Source organism: Numida meleagris, chromosome 8 (genome assembly GCF_002078875.1).
Source record: "Numida meleagris isolate 19003 breed g44 Domestic line chromosome 8, NumMel1.0, whole genome shotgun sequence".
Taxonomy (NCBI): Eukaryota; Metazoa; Chordata; class Aves; order Galliformes; family Numididae; genus Numida; species Numida meleagris.
In genome coordinates, this window is record NC_034416.1 from 12,195,059 (window position 1) to 12,212,804 (window position 17,746).

The 17,746-nt window shown below is 40.9% G+C and overlaps 1 long non-coding RNA gene across 1 annotated transcript in view; it reads right to left on the reverse strand.

Moving 5' to 3' along the window:
- The window catches only part of LOC110403446, a 39,484-nt gene extending 23,072 nt beyond the window's left edge, over positions 1-16,412 (reverse strand). Inside the window, exons 1-2 of the long non-coding RNA XR_002441668.1 lie at positions 16,382-16,412; positions 9,936-10,092 (exon numbers count right to left, since the gene is read on the reverse strand). This is a non-coding gene — a long non-coding RNA (uncharacterized LOC110403446). The remainder of the gene's footprint in view (positions 1-9,935; positions 10,093-16,381) is intronic.

Below are 17,746 nucleotides of genomic sequence, written 5' to 3' on the forward strand. Positions count from 1 at the left end.
GAAAAAAAGAAAGTTATTTAAAGGTTCTCTCTAACAAATGCTGCAGGAATTTCCTCTTGACCAGCATCCCTCTGGCCCACCTGCTCACCTGGACAGCAGCCCCAGAAGTGGGAGATGACATGCTCATCTGCACGCTTCTCAGGCTGACCTGCCAAGAATGGAACTGCTCCACCCAGCCCCTGTGGCCGCTCTCTGTTAGCAGCAACCTCTGGAAACGCAGCGAGGCCAAAACTAAACACAGCAGTTCAGATAGCCCTACCACAATTCTTTCCCTAGTTCTTTCAGCATCACCAGCACAACAGGCCAGCCCTTGAAGCACTGTATTTATTTCAAGTTCACATTTGCTAATGTACAAGGATGCATTTTACCTATACGGTATGCTTGAGAAAGTCAGATAAGCTTTGGCTCCATACTTTTCATTTTATATTTGTAAATAGTTCTCTTGGTTCTGATTCATTCTTCATTCAGCTATATAAGAATGATAGAGGATTCCAAGCTGAAAAGTGAAACAGGGCTTTTAGAAATGCCTGCAGCCTGTCATCTCTTCCTGCACCACATAGAAGCTCCAAACTTTAGCCGCTGTTCTGGCAGCAGCTTGTTTCACTGGAGCACTGCAGCCTCAACTCAGCAGTGACCAAATCCTCAGTAAGGATGGGTGTGTGAAATAAGATAGTGGTGTAGAAGCTGCACCTTTTCACCACAGGAATGCTGCTGCTGATACCTCTGTCCCATGAAAGGCTGACTTTGAATGACTTTGAACTTTATCAGCGGTCCATTTCTTAAAGAGAAAAAGGTAATCAAATTATCTTCATTACAAACAGCCTTTTCTCCTAGCCTGCCCTGTGAGGTCCATGCCTTCCTTCAGAGCCAGCTCTGGGTAATCACTTGTTTCCTGCGGTCTTGTACTCACTGTTTTCCTGGCATCTCTCTCAACCAGAGCAGCCTGTGGCTTTTGCATTGCCTGATCACTCTCAACCAAGAGGCAGACAATGAAATCAAAGAGAAACAGTGGCCATCCTTGCTGCAACAGGCCCCTTATAACACATTTGCAACCCCATAGTAATGTCACATAGATCCCCTCTGAACACAAATATAAGTAAAAGCTAAATGAAGGTACCACTCTTGAAAATAGATTCTGATGGTTAAACTTCTCCTCTCCTCAGCCATTTTTTAAGTGATACCAGTAGAGCACCACCTGATTTTAAATACAGGCATTCTGATTTGCTTCTCCTAATCTTGACCTTAAAATTCAAATGTCAAGTGAAGGAGGAAACAGGAACTTTAACAATTAAGTTTTAGCACTTGTCTTTTGCTTTGGAAATATGAACCAATGCTGTATGTCAGCTCCAGAAAGCTTCTGCCTCTTCTTTAGCAACGTAAAGAACATGCACTTAGCAGGGGCCAACTCTTGTTGGAGGACTTCACCTTCATTTCCTCTAACAGGTATTAAAATTAGCTAAGTCTCACTGTCTGAACCAAGCTTTTCCTTTAAGCAGTCTATTGGGATAGATAGCAGCATGCACTTGAGGCCAAGAAGGCCAATGGTATCCTGAGGTGCATTAAAGAGAGCGTGGCCAGCGGGTCAGCAGAGGTGGCCCTCCCCCTCTATTCTGTCCTGGTGAAGTCACATCTGGCACACTGTGCCCAGTTCTGTGCTCCTCAATTCAAAAATGAGGGGGAACTTCTAGAGAGAGTACAGCGGGGGGGGGGGAGGGCCACAAAAATGATGAGGGGCCTGGAGCAACTCCCGTACAAGAAGAGGGTGAGAGACCTGGGGCTGTTCAGTCTGGAGAAGAGAATGCTGAGAAGGGATCTCAGCACTGCTTATAAAGATCTAAAGCGTGGGAGTCAAGTCAACGGGAGCAGACTCTTTTTGGTGGTGTGTGGCAACAGAATAAGGGGCAATGGGCAGAAACTGGAACACAGGAATTCCCATACAAACATGAGGAAAAATTGCTTTACTTTGAGAGTGACAGAGTACTGGGACAGGTTGCCCAGAAAGGTTGTGGACTCTCCTCTGAAGATACGCAATACCTGCCTGGATACCTTCCCGTGTAATCTACTGCAGGGATCCTGCTTGACCGGGGGGGGGGGGGGGGGGGGGGGGGGGGTTGGACTCAATCTCCAGAGGTCCCTTTCAGCCCCTACAATTCTGTGAGTCTGTCATAAGCACTAAGCTTGTGGCTTCTGCCCCTATCCTGCAGGTACACTCTCATCTGGCAGATGACATCTACTGAAAGTCCTAGATGCACTCAGAGACGCTCTCAAGGCTCCCGACTGCACTAAGTTCATGCACCGTTATGGTACTGGGGAACAAATAAGGCATGAAAATTTCTAACGTTTTCTTCTGCATATGGTGACTCACTGATACATCTCCTGCATTCTGAGAACATTAAGCCAACACACACCCACTGGGATGTTCCTGAAGCCACAGTATTTCTCCTGGGAGCCTCCCAGCAGTTTTGCTGCTGTGGTAGGTCAGCTCCACTGCAGACAGTAGCTGCAACAAAGACAGAATTTCCCCATTCACTCCTCTCAAAACATCTTCCTAGATGTGTAATGAAATACCTTGTGAATTGACAGATGGCTGTAGAAGGTCGGGTCCTAGCTTTCAATACTACACGAGGGAGAAGAAAGGCAACCTACCAAAGAACCCCAGGAGGGGTCTGGGCCTTGTCAGAACGTGCAGAGACACAAACCAGGAATTTTTCAAGCACAAAGCTCTTGGTGCTTCCTGCTTCCTCTCTTCCAGAGCCTCTCTAAGTGCTGTTACACTGCTGTGACATCTGACTGAGAAGTAGCAGAGCCATGAGTGACAAAGGTCCTTACAGCCTCTGACATAGAAATTGTCATTATGTAATCTATGTGCCACCACAAATTTATTTTCACAAGCATCTTTGTGCCCTCTGTAAGCATTTGGCAACTACTGGTGACACACATGCTTCTTGATCTGGGGACACAGGATTGAGAAGGACCATCATTGCTCCAACCTCAGTGACTCTATGATTCTATTCTATACTTGGTTCACTGAGTGTAGTCCCCTGTATATGGTCCTGCTAACAAGTTATGTTTCAATTTAGAACTAGGTACATTATTTTATTCTACTGCTACTGCAGAATGCGTGTTCTGGAACCTTGCACCTGAGCACAACACAAGGTTCTGTACTGCTCTCCTCTGTGAACAGAAACCCTGGAGCTGTTCTGCGTAGGAAGCAATGTGAGCAATGCAGGGAAGCTGCATTGTCTCCTAGGAAAACATTTGCCTGAATAGAAAAAACTGCAGATCTTGCTTCCTGATCTTCTCTATCTCTGTCCCCAGACATCTTTCCTGTCGCTCCTGCTGAACAGATCTCTGCCCTGAGCAGGGGGAGCAGATCTGCATGCTGAGCAGACACCACGTGGCTGCACCACACCATCTGTTGCTGCTCCCTGGGCAGAGCCCTGCAGGCCTTCTAAGCAGAGATAAGTATGACAAGAAAAGATAATAGAGGGGAATAACATCAGACCTTTAGTGGTCATGGTACTGCAAGGTAACAAACATTAAGCAGTTACTTCACAACTTTGCTTTTTGCCCTGAAGACTCAGTATTGATCAGAACAGTTTTGCATGAAAAATTGTTTTTCATGAATGTTCTTCATCACTTTATAACAGTGCGATCAAATACTTACTTAAAGATTAAAAACATGAATTGCAAATGACTTCAAGTCCGAAAATTATGAGTTTCTTTTTGAATCTTATTATTTTTACATTATTTCTTACACCAAAAGTACTGATTCGAATCAGTACGCAATAGATGTGAAGTGGGAAGGTGTCTCAGTCTACAAGAAGAGAGCATCTTGGCCAGAGAAAAAAAAGATATTCATCAAAATTAAGTAGAGGACTTTGCTAAAGCAGTATTTCTATTACAGATCATCTTAACTAACTCTTGGTCACCACATTCGGGCCACATGAAGAACATGGCAAATTGTGCAGAAGACTGCAAAACAGAAGACTCCTTGCAGTCATGCCAGAATTATTTTCAGGAAAATCTGAAAATATTTCCTGATCACTTCCATGTGTTATGAAGATGACTACAACTATGCTCCCATACCATCTAGGAATAAAACATAATATTCCCCATTTAGGTGAGCATCCAACTCATCACATACAAACTTAGAGGACTCAGCACGACTAGCATCTCTATTACTGGTGGAAATAAAACATTAATGCTCGTACCTAACCTCCCTTTGGGGCAAGAGCATTTTGGCACTGAGCATTTTACAAGGCTTCTGGCACAGGTAGGGAGCAGAGGAAGACAACTGTACAAAACAGCTCACAACACTTATTTACTATTTAGTAATATTTTCCATTTTGAGATTGAATACAGGCAAATCAAAACCTAAGTTGTTTATTATTGAATTTAGGCCAGGACTTCAAATGTAAGTAAGAGGTTAAGCTCTGCTCATGTAAAGATACCACAGTGTCATAATTGTCCATAAGAGGTCAGAAACTCAGCAGTCCATCATATTGCAAAGGGAGGCAGATCAGATTTTTATTTTTCCTATTGGTAAGGCTGAGTATCCAACTTCAAACAAATGATTGTTATTCCTGTTCTTTGAAGATGAGAGATTTAAGTTGAAAGGTTCAAGAAACCTTTTCCCCACCCTACTCCCCAGCCGAAGTACTGGAGCAACTGTGATACAGCAAGAAATCAGAACACCAGAGATTCCTGCATTGCCTGCATACCACAGCATAATTGGTACCAAAACAATGCAAGTATAAACCAGTGCTGCTCTGATCTGGTGGTAGCCTGCATTACTGTATACATACTGTATATATAAAGAATACATTACTGTATTCTTTACATTCCTAATGTAGAAAGAGATGGGCACAGCAAAGCAGCTTCTAGGGAACTTACAGCCTGCAGCAATGTGCTGGAAGTCAGAGGAACGGAGTACTGCCCAGGGCTGGCACATTCGCTGCATCCTCCCAGGCTTTGATGTCCTTCCTACCCGACTCCAAAGCAACACTTCTGATTCAGCTCCGCTGCTGTTCTGATAAGTGATACTCACTAAATGCTCTCTATTTTCTTCTGCCACTTTTTCACTGTTACTACCTCTTAGACACTAGGCATTGTGTCACAAGGAAAGAAAGTTACCATCTGCCTGTACAGTGAGCAAACTAGCACTCTGAGATACAAAAAAAGAAACACTTACCATAGTTACTTCAAAGATGAAACATTGGCTACTGCTAAGGCAGAAAACATTGAAGTTAAGGATTCCCAAACTCATTCCAGCTTTGAATTTTATTAGACAAATACTATTAAATAAAAAACCACCACCAGCTGAACTGCTGGGGACTCCACTTGAAAGTGCTAACTGAGCTGCGGCTGCAAACTTGTTCCCCATCAGTGATAAGCACTGTCAGAGAAGGTTGCTCTGTGGACAGGGTTGCGGGAGACAAACAGAAAAGTAGAACTGTACCACAATACCACTTGAATCGTTGTAGCCAATCACCTCAATAATTACATAACTAACGTTTAGCAGACCTCTGCTCCATACAACAAAAGCTACAAACACTTGTGAGCAATTTCAAGCACATTTCAGCCATATAATTCAAAAACTCCAAAGCCACAAATTACAAATGTAAAAGTTCCAGTTACAAAAGAGCCCTGGATAAAATATTAAAAGCTTTAACATAACACAAGCTATGTCTCCCACAGCCTGCCAGTGTAGAGGCATTAACAAACAGAATAAAGCGTTTTACTAGGAAGAAATTGCCACAGAGGTTCAGATGTTTCATTTTTCATCACTTTTCACATCACCAGTTACAAAGTCATTGGAACAGAAGATGATAACATAGATTAACTGCTTTTTTTTTTTTTTGAGCTCAGTTCGTATGATTTGTATGTTATTTCTTCACTATCTGCAACTGTTTTACATTCTTAGTAAAACAACAGCAGTTGCTCACACATAAATCTCTACATTTTGATAAAGGTAGCAATCCTCTTCATCTGAGATATGTACTGTCCACATAGACAAAATGAGAAAAGAATATTTTCCTTACAAAGAAACTCCAGCTGCAGCTAGCACTGCTCAGTCCAGCTATGCAGCCAAGCAGTGAAGCTGTGTGGACTCAGATAAAGCCTGCTTGGGGACTTAAAGCAGACTTCCTAAATTCTGAAAGAGACAATTAAGCTCTTCTGTGCCTAAATTTGTACTACTCAAAAACAGAAATAAAATCTACTAGATAAGAAGCACATGAAGATCAGAAACAATGACTCATTACAAAGAGCAGCAAACAAAAATGGGGCTGGCTTAATATAGTTGCTCAGTAAGAACACTCCTTCAAGTCCGATGATCACACCACAGCCACAAGTACTAATTTAAAAATGAACACATTCCTAGTGCACTTGGTTATGGAGCTGCAGTTGATAAACATGAACAAAACACAAGTGATACAGTCCTAAATCTACCAGGAAAAACTGATGCGTTGATCTACTTGTCGGGATAACTTTGGGTATCCTTATTTCCTTGCAGGGAAGGGTCAAGTAAGATGAGGATTAGAATGGCCTGGCATTATCAAGCACAAATTCTCCCTATATTAGGTAAGTATTGCTGCTGCTGCTGCTATGTGAGGCCAGCAGCTCCCTGCTGGTGGCTCCCAGCACCCAGTGACAAGGGTGCAAGGCAGCACTCCCACCTCAGGGAGGCACAGTCCCATAGAACTGCCTGAAACCGTCAGCCCTCCTTGGTGGTCACAGACAGAGCACTGCAAGGGGATATGAAGTCACAGCTGTGCCCGGTGATCTGGAGCTCCCTTATTTTCCCCTGAATTGATGTTACTGGGCAATTCTGTTCCAGTAAGGCGTTACAAAAGGTCCAGTGCCATACATAAACTTGCTTCCTGCTGCATTCCTCAGTGGGTGAAGCCTGGGACCTGCTGGACCCAGGGGAGGGAACCCAGCTCCTCCGAGATACTATGTAGTACAAAGCAATAGGAAACAGTCTCTAACCCTTCCCCATCATTCGCCAAAAGATGGCTGCAAAGATAACAAACACAAAAACTTGCAGCAGGTGGTATAGTGCCTTGCTAATTCCAGCAACAACTACCTGCCCCTCTAATTGCAGTGAAAAGAAGTGTGGGTGCGAGATGACTCCGCTGAGAAGAGCAAATAGCTCAACTGAAGTGGAAATCATACTGAGCTTAGAGAAGCCTGACTGTATTTTGTAAAGAACCATTCTATGATGGGAAAACATAACCAAAGAGACAAGCATTGGCAGGTGTGTGCTGCTGATGGCACCAGCCCTCAGCCCCACTTCTCAGGCAGCACTGACTCCTCCCCTCGAAGCTGAGCCTTCCCAAGCACTGCTGTCTGGCCCTCAGAGTTGGTTTAGAAGATGCCATGATCCACACTGGATACAAGCATATCTCCTTGGATGGACAGTTTTTCCTGTCAATGTAGTTACTGCAAAGCAACTATAATGAATTAGCATGTCTCCTCTTGTAACATGTTGCTATACATGAGGACCTGACTCCAAAGGCAATCCAATGGGAAGGTGCAATATCACAATTTTATAGAATTAAATGTTCTGGATAAGATAAGACCATGGAAGTACTCTTCACATGCACAGAATTTTTTACATATGAGATTTGTTCACAAGATTTACTATTACAAATGATAGCCAAATGTAAACACTGATAAGTAACAATATCTTCATCAGAAATCCCTGATAAATAAGACTGCTAATAGAAAAAGACGAACATTACTGCATGACTAGCAAACATCTAAATGTATGCAAGTGAGCCGTGCCAAGATCTATGTAGTTATGCCAACTTTTCTTTCTGTGAAGACCAGGAGAAAAGGATCCTCCCAGCTCAGTCAGCAGATGTGGCATCAGTATAATCTATGCTAATGAAAAAGTAAGCATGTGCCAGCAAGTGCCATCCATTGCCTCTGATTCAATGCAGCTGGTAGCATTTGACAGTGAAGGAATTCCTAAAATCTCATGGAAGACTTTGAAAATACGTCCCTGTAAGTACCAAACCTAGGATTCTCTCACAGAAAAACTCCAGCCAGCTTATATATAATCAAACACAGGCTTAACCTACATCTGATATTTTTCATTCCTCTGAACATTAAAATGCTGGTTTTATTATGAAAAGTGATGTTATTAAAACATCATTGAACATAACCAACATCAGCATTTGAGCATCTCCACTAACACAAGATTCCTCTGATAAACCTGCAAAGCAATAGACATTTTGTATGGGAACCAGCCAGATAAATGATCCCAACAGGATTTATCACAGGTGTGGCTGAAGACAAAACTTGTCTGTGTAACAAATATCTTTAACCATTTCATTTGTAAACAATAGAGATTGTTCCAGAGCAGATTCTCTGGCTCTATGAATTTAATAGGAATTAAAAATAAAAATAAAAAAATACACCACAAAAGAAAAGGTTTGTTGCTAAGATTAGAAGATAGCACTCTGAACAAGTTTAAGGAATAGCTTTTCTTCTGAGGAATCTGCTGCTATTTTTTTCCCAGTTGATTTACAGACCAAAACCGTATTTCAGCAGATGGCTCATTAAAATTTTCCAGAACAACTTCAGCAGGAGAGGAAAAAAAACACACAAATGGAGGAATAGGATGCATTGGCTCCTTATTGTGTAATAAAACTTGGTTTAGTTTTTATTCATATAATTATCAGCAGACTTAATATCTAAAGCTAGTCTACAAAGGAATTATCCACATGTTTACAACCTAGCCTGTATTTCAAGTGGTGAAGTTTGTGGACAAATCTTTAGACAAAAGACAGAAAACATACACTGGAATCTTTTTCCAGCTAGGATTTCTGTTCCTTGAAATCCTCCAAAACAGAAGGTTCATGCTTCTGTTCTGCACACTTTGTTAAAATTTGAGATCCAAGGTTGGAAATCTCAGCAACAATCTTTATTGCCATCCATTCCATGGCCTGCCCTTCCTGTTTTCCAAAAACAAAATGCTGTATTTATTTTGAAAATGGGATATCCTGCTGGAAGGCTTTGAGAAAAAGAAAAGAACACACTGAGCCTGGGACCTCAAGTACTCCTTCCTGTTCCCTAACAGAAATCAAGAAATAGTTCTAGTCAAAAAAAGGAAATATGGCAGGAAAAATACTTGGGAATTACAGTCAGAGCAATACTTAAAGAATACATAGTAGGGAAGTAATTATATAAATGGTTCTTTTTTCAGGGCGCTTCCTATATAGTGTGTATAAAATCCCTTTTTAATATTGTAAATTTGGAGTGTAACACTTTGAAAGAAATGTTTACAAGCCTCATTCACAGGCTGGAATCTGTCATATTGTTCCCTAGCATAAGCAGAACAGAGGGTTCTTTGATTAGTTAGAAAAAAAAAACAAAAATCAATGTTTCATTCAATATAAGCGGGTTTGTTCCAAGCACTTATCTGTATAGCTTTCTACACAGGATCCTTAACTTTTATTTTAGTTGTATTTTTGCATGCTTTTAATAGCCAATGCAACTAGTGCCTCAGCTGCATGCACTAAGAAAGCGGAGGAAACAATGGCCAGTACAACAAAATGCAACTCTTAGGACAGTTTACTCTGGTACCTTCTTTCTGTGACCAAAGTGCTGAGACTAGGCCAGGTCCGATTGCCTCCCCACTGCACGCCCTGCCATGACCACACCAGCACGTGTTGCACCTTCAGATGTCATAACATCCTACTCCCACAAGTCACAACACACTCCATACATTGTTTCAGGCACTCCGAACAGAAAATGAAAGAAAATAAATTCACTGCTCCCTCGTGCCATTTGAAAGGGACGGTTTTGTTTCTACCCTTTTCAGTACACCTACAGCTCCGTTCAGCTAACTCTGCCAGGAGGGTGGAAATCTCTCTCAGTGAGATAGAGCAGGCAGTCAGAAGGGAGCTGGAGCTGTATCTCACCTGCCACAGCTGGACTCATCACAAGGATCAGAACTTATCTCCACTTGTCAGAACAAGAACTACAAGACAGCAGTTCCACAAGCTCCTGGTTAAACTGAGGAGTCCACACATGCCGAGAGCTGAGTGAATCCCTTCTGATGTGGGATATTCTGCGTTCCTGTAAATACACACATATAAAATAAGATTCAGTTTGCTCCCAAAGCTGAAAGTCAAGGAGAGGACATGACAGGAGAGGTAGCAAGGGATATTCAGAAAGCAATGAAAGGGACAGAAGATAAGAGTTATTGTAATTGAAGCAATCAACTCCGTTGTTATGAAATTCTGTGAAATGGGGCTTCTAATATTGTATTTGAAAAATTAATGCATTACAATTGCTAAGACTACACATTAATATCTCACTTTTTTTAAAAGTTGCGGGGTCATACTTGGTTTGCAGCTTCAAGATTCAAGAATGTCCAGTATACTAGAATACAGGAAACAAGACCAAGACAGTACCCTTGATGGTAATGAAAGAGGGTTGCCTTTTTTTCTTTTCATTTTAAACAGCAACAAAAAAAGGACATTTAAATCAAAGAAAGTAGATTATTCAAGGCAGCTGAATTTTAGCACAAAGGAAAGACAATCCTAGAACAGTTCGAGTTGGAAGGGACCTTTAAAGATCATCTAGTTCAAATGCCCCACAGTGAACAGGGACACCTATAGCTCAACCGGGTGCTCGGAGCCCAGTCCAGTATGACCATGAGTGTCCCCACAGATGGGGCATCCACCACCTCTCTGGGCAACCTGTGCCGGTGCCTCACTACATAATACTCACTATATAATACTGTCCTATTATAACCATTTGTCCTAATATTCTTTTGAACAACCACTTTGTGCAAGGCTCACGTGAATGCAACTAGAACAAATTTTTATCCCCACAGAAAACACCAGCCCCCACCTTCCAGTAACTGGGACCTGCCCTCAGCTCAGAAATCTTCACTGTAACTGAAAACACAGATTGCTAGCAAGGGATGAGAGCATGAGAACAGTACACTGTAATTCTTTATTACCAACTATCCTGAGATATAAATAAAATAAAAATCTCCATGGTTATTTGCAACGTGATAGGAACAAGAATTCTGCAAGCACAACCCATGTCACAGGGTCAATCTATCCAGGCTATTTAAGCCATAAGCATGTATTAAGTAGCTCCCTAGTCCAATCTATCTGTGAAGATTCAGAGAAAATGAGAATGACATTTTGACATACACAACTAAAACTATTCTAGCTACAATATACTAGTCTTCTAATAAATACAAAATAATAAAGCCACTGAGTGATATTCACAGCTGGATCCTGAGAAATTCTGAAGAGAAGAACAAGTAGGACATCACTTAGAAGGAGATAGGTGAACGCATGACAGCTGCATGTATGTGATAAATTGCAGGAAGTAAAAGATAGAGGGGAAAAGATAGTCATATACCATACAAAGCAGAGAACAAACTCCTGTGGAAATGTTCTGTTCCAGAGGCAGTGTGACTCTAGGCAAATCTGCCCATCATATTTTCATGTATGAAAATAAGCTAACACTCACGTCATAGTAGACACATGATGCTTATTACTTGAAAAGCTTTTTCTTCAGAAGCTCTGGCATCCAAGACAGTATGACTACTGTATATTTAACACTTTGGAGACTGCAAATATCATCTTCTTTGTATTTATAAAGAGTTTTTATATACTTGGACTTAGAGCACTACTTAAGTAGCATCCATAAAGCAATTATTTGCATGTATTCTCCTCTTTCTGTCATTGTCACCAAAAGATAAGAACAACAAGCACCTAAGTGCTAAGTGGAAAAGAAGACAGCAGAATACTGTGGCTTCCAAGCTTGTTTTTGGAAACACTTTGCTAGTGTACTGATAATCAACTCTAAAACACCTCCCCTGTTTTAAACCCTACTGCAACCATCCTCTCCAGCTCCTGAGAGATTTTTCATTCCACCACTTTGCAGTCCCCACATACAGGTCACTGTGCAGAAGACTCAATTAAGGACAACTAGAGCGCTGTGACTGCCAGGCACTATCATCAACCTTTTCAGTACAAAAGCCCACACAGATCTAATGATGGGACAACAATTCTGTTTAGTTTGTATCTTTGGGATTTTCTCTGCACGATGGCTACTGAGAAGCCTCTGCACCCCTGCAACATTAAGGGCTGTTTAGTCACACAGCATTGTCTGATCTCCTACTGCACCAGCAAGAGCTCTCTAACAACACCGCAAGGTATCTCTGCCTTACCTGGCACAGAGCCCTGCCTGGTTGGACTTGTGGCACTTCATTTCAAAGCCCTTTGAGACAGGGAAGAATTACTTTAGACTCAAAGAAAAGAATAAGTCCACTGTAATTACTATAATGCTATTTTAGGCTGTCTTGTTAAAATGTAAGCAGCATCTTCCAAAGCCTAAACTCAGGTACCAGTCAAGAGCTACAGAAATTGAAATGAGAAAAAAAATGATGCAACGTTCACCTTCATTTAGCATTTCCACATCTAAATTACACCAGCTCAGACTTTCTTACCAACTTTTAAGTTCAGTTCATTGAGCCAAATGGAACACTGCCACCTTCTCCGCATCTCTACAATCAGGTGCTGAAAGACCTGAAAAGGCCTGAAGGAGATTTATACCAATTTAGATTTGCTTATAAATTCACTGACTGTATCTTTTGGAGACTCATCACTCATACAAACCAAGGAGAAAATAATAAAAAAAAGACTCTGCATCAAAAGAGTATTCTTCAGTTATTTTTTCAGAATCCACATACTAGGACTGGTTTTTCTTTCTTCTAAAGGATTACAAAGCAAAACAAAATCAGAATACAATGGAAGAATTCTGACATGCCTCCTCAGCTCTGCCACTGCCTTCCTTACAATCAGAGTTTCACTGCTTCAACACATCATAATCATCAGGTCACATGCTCAATGAGAATTTAAAGAGATACAGAGGAGAAAGAATGGCACAGGAGATAAGGCACAGGGTTATTCTTCAGGTGTTGACTTCTTGCCAGGTGAACTCTCTCTGCTTCAGTTCTCAATCTATAGAGAGTGAATATTACTCAAGATGTCCCTTCCTCAATATAGTTATGCCAAGTGACTTTGTAAATAGCTCATAGTTTAGGGGGAGATGATTATCTGCACAGATACTTCTATCTCACGTTTGGTTTAGCAGTCATATAAATGGCAGCATGACAGATTAGATTTGAGCAAAAATATTTATCCAGCTGTTATAAGCATAAAGATAGAAATTATCTGCAAAATACTTTGATCTTCTTGAATTGTAAGACACTATAAAATGTGTGAAATACTATTATGCAGTTGTAATAGTGGAAGCAAAGATCATTATGCAAAACAAATGCAATTAAGTATACTGCCTTTCAAATAATCACAACTTGAACACATATACTTCAGAGAAAACTTCAGTAAATCACACACCAGACAACTGAAAAACTACCCCTGATAACATGTAGCTTGAAGAATAAGGACAGGCATTCTTCAAACACAGTACGGCCTATGATTAATGTAATTATCGCACCTTTATCTGAACCCTTCTAAGCTCTTGACCCTGAATAAGATCTTGCAGCAGTAAATTGCACATGCTATTCATCCATGAATTAAAACCTAGAGCAACTCCTACATAGCACCCCTGGAAGGAAAGCAGAGAGGATCTTCCAAACATTTTTCCTTTTGGAAAGCGTTTGCCAGTACGTCTGTTTGCTTGAGCAACTCCTCCCCTCCGGCTCTGAGGAACAGATCGATGATACTGAGTAATAGTCTTCCAGCCACAGGATCTCTAGCACATCAAGGCTACAGTCAAAAAGGGCACCAAGAGGTGCGACACCTTCCAAAATCAGCAAAGTTAGTGCCCACACACTTCTTTTTCTAAGCCCAGTTTTTGCTTCACCACTGCAGATGCTGTGCACTCGCACAGCAGCTGTACCCTTTACACCTCCCACATCAGAGCTTCTTTTACTGTGACATTAGAAGTTTTGTTTTTAATGCCAAACTCAAATGTTTCTCACTCAGAATGGCAGATATACACTCAGCAAATCTGAACAAGTGAACCAAAAGTATTTATTTTTAATAATCTCATCTAGTTTGTAATGAATGTTTAATGATGCTAACTGCAAGCCTACTTAGAGTAGCTTCCCTCAAAAGGGCACAGTCAACATAAATAGCTCAAAGCTCTCTTTGAGTTTACTGAATAAATACGAACCCTAAGAAATGCTCAGTAGGAAGATGATGTGCAAGTCTAACACTTGAAAACACTTAACTAGCTCAGCTGTTGAAACTGTACTTGTTTCCATAACAGAAGCCATTGGAATAGCTGCATTTTGTTCAGTCTTCCCAGCAAGTTCAACTCTTTACAACTCATAGTAAAGAACATCATTGAACCCGTGAACAATTCAAGATACATTGTACTGCCATAAATAAAGTAGACAAAATAATTTGCTAACTACAAAATTAAACTTGGTGACCTGAGTTAGAACCTGAATCTAGACTTCCTCAGCTGTGGTTCAGGATCTTTATGCTATCCGTTCTCAACACACAGATGTGCACACACTTCAGGATAATGCGCACTGAGTAGTGACATAGTATTACTTATTGGTGGTAAACTGATGTGCAATGGCAGCAGAGTCCATACCAGTCAATGCGACTGTTACAGCCATGTACATTTAAAGCCTTTTTCAGTGACTCTTTCCACACCCAGGTAGGTTTCAGTTTGATCAGCGAACACCGTATAACTTCACAGAGGATCTTTTCATTCTTAGATTTTGTCTGTATTCCATCCTGAATAGACTATAACTGACATCAAAGGAAACAGCAAGAATTTTGCATGCCTTCAGTTTTAGTCTTGAAGCTCCCAGCAGCTCCAGAAGCATTGGCAAGTACAGGAGCTGAAGCACTGAGTTTTGGTGTAATTCTATCCTACACAGTGCTATTTTGAGTCATCTGTGTCACGAATAGAAAGGGCATTAGGGAGACCTGTTTAGTAAAATACTCCAAAAGAGAAATCAAACATTAGCGAAACTAAAACAACTGACCTTCAGATATAAAAGTAATACTCAGGTCCCTACGTAGACTTCCTTTTACAATTTCAATGTTTTTCTCCATGCCACTTATTTATTTCCTCTTCACTTCTAGTGTCACCTATGTCCTCACATTCTGGCCGATTTTATTCATGCATACTACAGCTTCCTGTCACAATGAACAGCCTTGAACAGCATTGGGGATCGAGCTTGGTGAGCTGGCTAGGAAGAAGCTTGGAGCAAAGCAAAGATGTTTGATGCCCAGTCATGTTTATTAACGGTAGGGAATGTATCAGCACTTTGTTTTGGTTGTATCTGGCAACATAAAATAAAACCTGCTCCTTAAGTACCTCTACTGTATTTAATTTTCAGGTAGATAAAATACCTGACTGGGGAGTGGGCACTAGAGAAGAGTGAATCCAAGGATTTGGAGAGAGGATAATCTCTGAGCTGATTCTCTTTTACACTGAGACGGGGGTGGGGATTTAATCAATGTAAGTATTAAAAGAAACTATGACAACTGCTGCAGGCAGCACTACATTGATCCTTTTTTTAGCATGCTCAATTACTAACTACAAATTTGAATAGCAACTAATAGGGACACTTAATTGGCCATGTAGGCCTCTGTCTGTGCTATGTATTACAAGTGCCACCTAGTGAAAAATATGGTTATTTCTGTTTTTATTTCATGAATGATGATAAAGCCGTGTGAAACACCGCCGTAGATCAGTAAGTCACTTGCACTGAGACATTGCCACGTTCAGGAATATTTTCAAGAACTAAAGGAAAAAAGAGCACTAATTCCAGTAACCACAAAAAAATAATCCTTGATGCTAATTCAGAATTAGGTTAAAATAATCTGTGTCATAGTCTGTGCCCACCAGCTAACTGACAGTACCTAAGGTGCAAAGAACAGAATTAGCACCTACAGACCTTTGTCAATAGAGCTCTCAAAACAATTACTTGAGATAAAAGAACTTCACTAAACTGGATTTTGTTTTGTCATGTATGAGAAAATAAGATTCATCCAACAGGAGAGTTCTTACTAAACATAAGTACACAAACACACAAAAACCAGAATACTACAATGCATGTTACTTAGCTCAGCTGGACACTCAGTTCATAAAAGCGTTCACTTCAAGTTTATAGGGTATTTGGCAGACTAATAATATTCTGTTATGGATTGGGCCTGCTGGTATGTCAGGTGTATACTGATGAGAAGGAGCTACTTCTCTATGGGACAATTTTTCCCTCATATTGTTATGTCTAACCTGATGGAAAGTGCAGTAATGACAGCAGAGCAGCAAGGTCCCAGGCTGCAGCAAGTGAGGATTTGCTCAAATGCAACAGCCATGGGCACAGAAACAAAGGAAAGAAGCTGCTTACCTTCAGAAGGCCTCAGGTAGGCAGGGATCTCCAGTAAGACACCTTTGCCTCCACTGCTGACCCTTAAATGAGGTCTGAGAAGGGGTGGATCCTGGCTCCACCCCTTCTGGTCACTCGGGTACACTGCATGCACCTGAGCTCCCCTGGGTTAGCCCTGCCTTCCCACCAGGTGCTCCATCACTGGTTCAAGCTGTGACTTAGCATTTCTGCTACACAATGGAAAGGCAAATGATGTGTTGAGGTCTTGCAAGCAATGACAATTGCAGGCAGACCATAGCAGTAAACAAAGGCCTAAGATCTGTTTGTATTTTGTTTTTGAAGTTTTACTGAGCAGACCTCTTGGGTTTCTTCCTACATTCAGTATTGACTTACCAAGTTAGATTTCCGGAATATCATCTCTTCAAATACAGCAAGTCAGTAGCATGACTCACAGCCTGAGGAGATAAAGCACATATTGCAAGGTGCTAAAAATTCAAAGCACAGTGTTGTATTTGAAAATAACAGAAAAAGAGATCTTCTTTTCAGAATTAACATCATTTTCAGTGCTCTTGTGAGCTATTATTTCAGCAATACTAAGGCTATTGCAGTCAACATATATTAGCTAATTCGTTTCACAAATGATGAAAGAAAGAATCTGCATTATGCACTCCCTGTATAGGATCTCTTTTGTGGCATTTATTAAATTACATATGTATATGCCTACATACACAACAGGAGGTCAGGAGTGTTATCTCTATTTTACAGATCAGTATGGTACACAGACTACCCAGGTAGCCTAAGGTAACAGGACAAATTAATGGCACTGAGAATCACTTTCATTCTACCTTCCTTCCATGACATGCTATCTATTAGATATGTCAGTTCTCTCTTCACACAACCGACAGCTAAGCAGTGCCATTCTGGAAGTTGACATGATTCTTTTATCAGCAGGTATATCCACTAACACAGAAAATACATTAGAAACATAACTACTCCTTAAAGAATACAAGATTAAAGTACTACAGCCCTGCTCTTCATTCTTCACTGCCATCACTTCATAAGATATTTCTGCTAATGTGAAGTGGGTGTGAAATACCAGCATTCTGACTAGATACCACATCATATTACAGAGTAATGTAACACATATTACAACGTAACAGAGACCAGCCCTATATACTCACTCACTAAGCTATATATTCAACTCTGCATCTCAGCATATTTCAGACTTTTGAGTGCTCTGTTAAACAGAAAATCATTTGTACAAGCTAACTTTAAGAAGCCTGCCATACTCCACAATAGCATTATTTCAGGAGGGAGGAAAAAAAGAGGGAGGAAAAAAAGAGGGAGGAAAAAAAGAGGGAGGAAAAAAAGAGGGAGGAAAAAAAG